At 47.2% G+C, this 9014-nt stretch overlaps 1 long non-coding RNA gene across 1 annotated transcript; it reads left to right on the top strand.

The window, feature by feature from the left end:
- The first annotated feature begins 3186 nt into the window (after positions 1-3186).
- LOC136533245 (uncharacterized) lies at positions 3187-7147 on the top strand. The gene is made up of 5 exons (XR_010778415.1): positions 3187-3805; positions 3915-3980; positions 4111-4189; positions 5176-5576; positions 6190-7147. It is a non-coding gene; the product is annotated as an uncharacterized lncRNA (long non-coding RNA).
- Positions 7148-9014: the final 1867 nt, after the last annotated feature.

Raw genomic sequence — 9014 nt, 5'->3', positions numbered from 1 at the left:
CTACCGGGCTGGTCATGGAGCTTGCTAAGACATGAGGGATCCTTTAGGAGGAGAGCGATGACTAGGAGGTGGCGCGGCCAGAGGGAACCAACTCACTTGTGGCCTCTACAACCGTAGATATCACGGCGCGGGTGCGCCAGCTCGAGAGAGAAGCTCTTCGTTCTAGGATTACCCAAGCCTTTGTCATTGCCCGCTCCCACTATGCTGAGAGTATCGACCGTAGGGGCTCATGCATAATTTTGTTTCATTTAGTAATTTCATTTTGTTTAAACAAATTCATAATTTCGCTTCGTTTGATTGAACTTTCTTTCTTCCCTTTTCGTGTTCAAAAAAGGGGCTCATGCAATCCGACCCTTTCGTTCGTTAAGACCGTAGGGCCCAAGGTGTGTAAGAGGGAAACTTCGATTATGCTGGTGAGCAAAGTTACCATAGCCATCGGGGCGTGGGTTTTTTGCAGTCTGACCAGGCACGCTCGATTATTCATTCCCACAAACCTTGCCACTAGCCTTAACGTGAGAAAGAGGTCTGACACAGCGACTGTTTCGAAAAAAGGTCTTTTATACTTTTATCAGCCCCCGAGTGAGATCCGACCCCTTGCAGTTGCTGGGTCGAATGTTACTGAAGACCGAAGAGAGGATAGCGAAACTACTCTTATATTCACATGTACCCCTTCCTTAGGATTTTAGCTATCGTTCTGCAACTGTGCGTTCGGTCTCCTTGTAAGTCCGATCTTCCTTGAGCCCCCACGCATGGCGGGGATTCGATCAAGGGTCGGCTTGTTTTTGTGACTATCGCCCCGTCCATAGTTTTCACAATCGAGGGGGGGGGGTTAAGTTAACACCACCTGCCTCGATGGCTCGAGTGACGTGCTTAGTGAGCTTACTAGCGGGCATGTTCGAACAGAATCCAGTACCATCACCTGTGACGGGATCGGCAAAGCCTATGAGGGGTATTCCGTTGCTCCTTAACCTGCCTTCCAACATATTCCCCCTCAATGGGGATTCTATGGGCTTGGCTAGAGGCTAGGATCGGACGAGAAGGTTGAGACGGCCTCGTCCGCTTCTAAGCGGGACAGACGCATGCTGTTGAGGCTCATCTATGTTTTCCTCCCTGGCTCTTTGTTCAACACAAGGCGGCCTCAGGCCTTCCGCGAGCAAGCCTTCGAACCTTGGCCTTTCGATGTAGGATCGAGCGGCTCGAGCCCCCTGAGCCCCGTGGGGTTCAGAAGGGGTCGACCATGATTCGTGCATCACCCTATCCTTGGTTTCCGCAACTAGAGGGGCTGAGCTAACGACACTTGCCTTGATGGCTCAAGCGTCGCGCTCGGTGAGCTCACTAACGGGCATGTTCAAGTGGAATCCGGGTCCGTCATCCGCTGACGGGGTTGGTAGATCCCTCATGTGGCATTCCACTATTTCTTAAACCGCCCCCCGGCAGATGCCCGAGCCATTCGATAGGCTCGGGTGGCCCATTGGCCTCTCCTCGATGGAGATTCTGTGGGTTTGGCTCAAGGTTAGAATCAAACGAGAAAGGTCGAGATGTCTCTGTCCGCTTCTGAGCGGGGTCAGGCAAGGCCACTGGGGCTTATCTCAGTTTTTGTCCCCTGGCTTTGTTTGACACGAGGCAGCCTCGAGCCCTTCATGGGCTGGCCTTCAAACCTTGGTCTGTCGCCATTCATATCGAATGAGACGAGTGCCACTTCGTTACGCGACGCGAAGCATTGCGATGCAGCAATTGCATGTGCAATGTTTGGATGTACGGGATGATTGAATGAATGAGGATAAAGAAATAGCGGGGGTCGGTAACGTTACCTCGATGGTGCGAGTGATGGGTTCTGGGAGCTCTTACCAAACATGTCCGTGCAGGGTTCAGGTCTGACATTCGTGATGGGGCCGGTGTAACTTGCATGAGCTTCCTAGCTTTCCGTTTCTGTCTCTTGGCAGTGATCCGAGCCGTTCGATCGGCTTGGGCGACCTGACAGCTTTTCTTGATGGAAATTCTACAAGTAGGCCCGTCCGAACCCTTCTCAAGAAGGTGGATGCTCAAGCTTGGAGTGCGGGGACAAAGACTTCAATTATGCTGGTGAACAAAAACGCCGTAGCCGTCGGGGCATAGGGTTCTAGCGGTTCGCCCAGTTTTACTCAAAGTTTATGCCCGCACACCGTGCCTCCAATTTTTAAACGTAAGGAGAGGTCGGGCAAAGAGAAGTGTCTAGCGAGTAGACTCTCTTGCCAGCCCTCGAGCGATGTCCGATCCCCTGCCGTTGCTGGGGTTGGAGGCTCGGTAATGAATTTAATATGTAATGTAAGTAAGGGTGCTTATCTCTTAGCGGCAGTTTTGGGCCGTTCGATCGACCCATTTCTCGACAGTAGCCCAGCCATCCAGTCGACTTGTGTTTCCTGTTGAGACAAGATTTTCCTGCAGAAGTAGAGGACGAGAGTATCCCGCATGAGAATTTAGTTGGGCAGATGAGCCGAGCGATGAACTTGTGCGAAAACAGGACAAGTTCTTTGTTATAGCAAACAACTTTTTTGTTCTTCTCTCTCTTTTTGCAAAATGGGTTTAGTGCATTCCGACTCTTTCCATAGTTAAGGTCATAAAAGCTTGGAGTGCGGGTGAGCTAGCTCTGATCACACTGGTGACTAAAGGCGTTGTAGCCGCTGGGGCGTAGGTGCCTCCCAGTCCGCTCAGTTTTACTCAGAGCTTGTTCCCGAAATCCTAGCTCTTAGGATTTCCCGTGAGAAAGGAGGGCAGACACAGAGAATGTTCGTAGGATAAATGTACTCATACCAGCCCCCGAGTGAGGCCCGACCCCTTACACTTGTAGGGGGTGGATGTCACAAAAGATCGGGGATTTCAATGACAAGACTAATAAGAGAAAGTATGCGTTTATTTAGGGGTAAAAGTGACGTAGGCTGCTTGATGTTCCAGGCATTGGTGAAGACCTCCCCGTTGATGGTTTTCAACTTGTAGGCACCTGGCCGGAGTAGTCTGGGTTATACGAAAATACATTAGCCTTTAGTCACATACGCGTAGGCCCAATACTATCGAATACGTTAAAAATGGCATGATTCAAGTTAAAAAAAAATTATAATAATATAGTTTTCAAATAGACGAATGGGAATAATACTCGTGTAAAATTATAATGGCACCATCGGGGGGGGGGGGGGGGGGGGGGACCGACCCCACAAGCGTTTTTGCGGTGACACCACTCCCATCCCCAACCGTTCCTGTCTCCGCCTCTCTCTTCACCCCGCCGCCACCCCTCGGTGCTCGCCGGTCGGCGGTCGCCGCCGTCACTGACGTGGCACGTTGTGCTTGTTACCGACGAGAATCGGCAATGGGTGCAGGAGCGGGGGCTGATATCGGCGGACGGCCACGAGGCTTGGTTCCATGCGCTGGGTCACGAATGCGCCGGTACTGCTTGGCCGCCGCGTCGCCATCGACCTCTCCTTCTGGGCCTCATTCCCTCTATCTCCTTTCTCTCTTCTCCCCGTCGCCGCCCTACGCGTCGCCACTGCCGCACCTGGCTGCTCGCCGCACGGGTCCATGGCTCCGCCATCGCTGGACCGCGGGGAGCCGCGTGAGCTCCACGGCGCCCAAGGTCTGGGATAGAGAAGTTCGATGCTGTCCGCCGATGATGCAAATGGCAGGGAGGCGATGGCGTGCCAGGGTTGCGCCGGCGGCTGCCACGAGGGCGGCGTCCCAGCTTCCAGATCTGGCGGTCTGCGTCTGGCCATAACCCTGACATCGACGAACCACCCATCTTCATCGACCACGTCGCCCGTGCCACCACAAGCAAGAGGTCAGGTTTCCCCCTCCTTGCTCCTTACATCTCCTTCCATGACCCCCGATGCTTAGTTCCTCCAGCCCACCTGGCTTGCTCCTGATTTAGATTGAAATCGATTGCTTAGGAATACCGATCCCCTAGACGATAAGGACCAGCAGGATGAGGATTTCTAGAAGACGCCCTTGAGGATGTAGGGTCGCAGTCTCCAATTCCTCCTTTCTCTTGGCAACACCAGTTTGGGGCCGCTGCTACCGCGATTTGTTCACATATTACGGTGCTGCACGGTTCCTAATGTGTTATCACATACTCCTTCCTTGCAGGAGCAAAACAATGGCAACTACGCTACGAGGAAGAGCAGGATGATGGTGTCGAATTCAACTGTGAGATTTTGATGAAGATGTGAGATCCCTTCTATGTTCCTAGATTTTTTCCCCACCGAGTGTTTGAGTGCCCTATGTCCATTTAACTTCTCTGGATCTGCACAAGAATATGTGAATTTGGATGACCCAACAGTATCTTATCTTCTAGAGAAACAACCTGACACCCCTGATCCTCTATTGGACTTTGTTCAGTCTCATGGCTCTGCTCTTACTGTCAATCAAAGCCTGTTCGTTTCGTGGATTATAAGCTGGAACAGTATTTTTCTCTCACACCAAACCAGCCAGCAGTAAATAAGTATTTGGTTTTGACCTGTGATTTTGGTTTGTGAATTGGCCGTGTCCTATTCACTGGTTTGTGAATTTGGTTTCGACCTATGATTTCAAAAAAGAATTTGGTTTTGACCTAAACTTTTATTAAGCAAACTGTGTAGTGTGCAGCGAACTAATATTTAAGATTTGGATTTTTGTAACAGTATTCCAAATGTTAGCCTGTTATTGCTTTCTGTTATTGGAGTCTTATTTGTTTCTGTATCCAAATAAGTACAACCAAAAGACCCAATGACTGAGAACTATCCAGTGCACGGACATCAAAGGCAATTGGACAACTTAATCTGGAATAGTGTATGCATTAAGTTTAGTTTGAGTAATCCTTGTGCCCTGTTGTACTTGCTATGGCAAGGGCCTTCTCAACACTGCAAGAATTATTTGTACACCTACTATGGAAAATTGTCTAAAAAAATAGTTTGCTCATTTGTGGACTACAAAAGTAAATGCTTCAGTCCTATTTGGCTGCAATATTTGTGTTCTGATTCTATGAATATCATATACTTAAAAGAATTGTAGATAAATTTGCATGGTAGATTGGTAGGGCGCTGAGAAGCGCACTTCCTTTTCTAGTGTGCTTAAAAATATGCCTTGTTGTTCTAGGTGCTTGTGTTCATGGGCTGGCTGCTATCCTGTACAATGCTAGCCATGAGAAGGGTTGTGATGCCTTTGCTGTTGCAGGTGTTGTAAGTCAAAAGATTGGCCTCCCATTCTCCCAACATACGTTGAGGTTTGATGAATTAAGGAAAAGCTTGGCACATCTGTTGTCAGAGCAGCATCACTGCAAGGAGCTTTCCCAACAAAGTGCAAATACCATGTCAGATTTCCAAGAGATTGAACAGTATGGAACAAATAAAGATGACCAACACCCTATCCTATCAGAGATATTTGATTCACAGTTTGTTCATTTCTTTAGTAAGCTTGAGGATGATATTAGAGAAAATATAATGGATATAATTAGTCAGATAAAAACTGCAACTGCAGTCCTTCCTACTGAATCGGAGCAGAAGAATGGGGAGGTCGATGGAGAGTATTTGAAGTGACTAAAGTCATTTGTAGAGGAACAGTGCAATGAGATGCAGGTAGGTTTCCCTTTGTTGCTCCAGAAAATTTCCTGTTGAATTACTTCAAAAAATCGAAGCTAAGGAATGATCTCTTGTGCATTGCCATTAAAAAAGAAATGTCAGTTCTATTTTGGGACACCTGACAATAGTTTCAATTTCATTAACACCAGTTTCGTAATCCAAAGTAAAGACCAAGCAGTTATAAAACATGAAGGGTTTCTTGGCATGATATCATCAGAAAGTGATTCTTGAATTAGTTTTTTCACTACATATGTTATATGACTTAGTGGTAATAAAACTTTAGTGTATTTCTCAATAGTTAGAGCTTGCTCCTTGAGACACTACTGTACCATCAACCAATCTTCTGGTTAGCACTGAGGTTAGGTTGGCAAGAGGACCCTTTTATTAACCCAAAACAAGTTGGTTCATGCAAACTCACGCATTTGAAAAGTTCCTTCAGAAAATATTTTAGATAACATAGTTCTCTTAAAGTTAACTTGTTAATGGCCATAAATAATTGTTTCTAGATTGATGGGTTGGTTTTTGGGTGCCTGTTGTTGCTAGTGTTTTTTAGACACTGCCTAATAAAGTATAAGAAGCTGAGACTGATATTTTTAATGGCATCTATCAGGACTTACTGGGTTGGAATGCAATGTTAGCAGAAGAGTTAGTGAGAACTGGTGGTGGTACCACCATAGGTACTTCGCAGAAACCAAGCAGTCGATAAAGGGTCCAGACTGGAAGCCCTCAGACAAGAACTGGAGGGAATGAAACAACAGAAGGCACTGAAAACTGAGAAGTCCCAGATTGAAGCTGAAGCTAACAACCAAAGAAACCTTTTAGTAAAACCGCAGTCTGATCTCAAGAGCCGCAGCCTGATCTCAAGAGATGCTTACAACAACCTAGAGCATGCCAACTACCGCTTGGATTCTGAGATAAAAACCTTGCGGCATGGAGGCAGTGTGCTGTATCCTGACGTGGAAGGAATAAAAACGCAAGTCAAGGAAGAGGCTGTTAATGACAGAGGTGGTACTGAATGATCAACTCGTCTGCCTCAGTCAGGAACAAACTAAGGTTGAGAAGCTGAGCACAAGGCTGGCCGAGCTTGGCGAAGATGTGCACACTCTTTTCTACAAGGTACTGACGATGACACTGCCATTCCGGATGATGACGATGAAGAGTGATGTGTTTATGTAATCCTGTAGGTCTGCTGGTGTACCGCCCTCATATTGAGTCATGATGTTGTCATGGCAAATGTACAGTGGATAATGCGTAGACAAAGGCACCATTCCAATTTAAGTTATTTGTGGAGGAAGGGACTAAATATATGACTTGTCCTGGTTGAATTTGATTCTCTGAATTTTCGGCTAGCTCAAAGAGCCTACAGGAGTTTCTAATCAGGTCTTGGACTTGTGACTGATCCTGCCTTCAGAGGTGCGGGCTGTAGGTTTTTTTGTGTGTTAGTGTTTGTGTTTTTGGGTTGTAGGTTCCTTTGTGCTATGTGTGTTTTTTATTGGGGACTATTCTCCCCTTGTACTCTATGTACACTCTTTTCTTCTTAATGAAATGATGTGTTAAAAAAAAGTTACTCTATATTTATATGGTTCATTGTTAGTACAGTTTTGTGCGTAAATAAAAGCACCTAATAATGCAAATATTGTTTTCACTTTTTGGAGACGTAGCACTAGACTTGTAGATAGGAAATACAGAATGACAGGTTGTGTAATTTTGTAACTTTGAGAAAGGAAGGTGCCATCTTTCAGGTAGTTGTAACGTATATGTTTTGACACTATCATGTTCTAGCGTCCGGCGCACCACGCACGTCCGAAAGCCTGACTCAGTGCTCAACGCCCCCCCCCCCCCCCCCCCCCCCCGCCCCCACGCACGTCCGAAAGCCTGCTCAAGTGCTCAACGCCCCCCCCCCCCCCCTGCGTCCGCTTTCGCCCTCACCCCACGCCCCCCGGTCCAGTCCGGTAGCCCTTTAGCGAGCCACACGCCCCCAGCTCGTCCCGTAGCCTTCCGCGTCCACCTTCGCACCGCCCCACGCGCGCGATGAGCATGCCCTAGCGCCTCCCTGACCGCAGCACCCCTGTCCGCTGCCCCCAGCGCCTCCGTCCGCTAGGCCCCCGGCGAGCCATGCACCCCCGTTCGCCGGCTCGGGGCCCTCGGCCGAAGAACATAAAACGCTCGAATAAAACAAACACCTGCAACATAAGACTGAAGCAGCGGAAAAAGATTAGGAACACTAGCAAAAATGCCTGTGCGCTACGGGGCGTATTGTTTATAGTCTAGTTGCTTGGACGACATAAAGTTCAGAAGATTTGTTCAACAATCGCGTCATGTGTTCTCAATCATCTTGGAATCAGACTCTATAACATGCGGACACGCTCTACCTGAATTCATATCTGTAAAGTACGTTTGAAGTTTTATCCAATGATCATGTCATGCATTTCAATTTATCCTGGAATCGAACTCCCCACTATGTCTTAACATAATACTCTAACTCATAAAAGTATGGGAGAGAGCAAATGATAACAAAAACACTAATATTTTCTCAAAATATATCATAACCTTAATTTTCATATTATCCAAGTGTTGGTAGAGTTAAATATCGAGTTTTGTGACTTACTATACTATGAGAACTCATAAAAGTATGTAGATCATCTTATTAAGCCCAAAAAAATTTACTTGTAAACATATCCTAACCTTAATTTCCATAGTATCCATGTGCTAGTATAGTTAAATACCGAGTTTTATGACTTACTTTGATGTAACAACCTGGGTGTTACGAGCCTTTTGTCTTCTCTCCGGACAATGAACCTCGACCTGGCAGGTCGGTGATTGTAGCGATAAGTACTCCCTTGATCGTGACATGTTCCTTTTTGTACTCGTCCCAAACATCCGGCACACCCTTTTCAAACATCTCCACTAGTTCATCGATCACTGGTTCTAGAAACACATCGATGTCATTCCCAGGTTGTCTTAGCCCTTGGATCAGTAGTGGCATCTAGATGTACGACCACTTCATACACACCCAAGGTGGAAGGTTGTATATATAGAGCATCACTGGCCTAGGTGCTATGATTGCTTCTAACCTAGTCGAAAGGATTCATCCCATCTGTGCTCAAAGCAAACCAAAAGTATCTTACCTCTCCACCGATGTCCTTATAGAATATAGTATTGACAGTCCTCCAGTCATGCCCATTGGCGGGGTGCCTCATCATTGTATCTTTCTTACACTCTTCGCCATGCCAGCGCAACAGCTTGGCTGACTTTGCACATGCAAACAACCTATGCACCCGGGGAGCTATAGGGAAATACCAAACGACCTTTATGGGACCTCCTCTGGTCTTGGTACCCTCATCTGACGGCCCTTCCTTGTACCGTGGAGCTTCACACTTGGGGCACTTGTTCAAGTCTTTGTATTTTTCTCCACGGTACAATATGCAATCATTG

Source organism: Miscanthus floridulus, unplaced genomic scaffold (assembly GCF_019320115.1).
Source record: "Miscanthus floridulus cultivar M001 unplaced genomic scaffold, ASM1932011v1 fs_822_1_2, whole genome shotgun sequence".
NCBI classification, from domain to species: domain Eukaryota; kingdom Viridiplantae; phylum Streptophyta; class Magnoliopsida; order Poales; family Poaceae; genus Miscanthus; species Miscanthus floridulus.
Note: the sequence above shows the minus strand (reverse complement) of the source record. Positions and strands in the feature narration are given on the sequence as shown.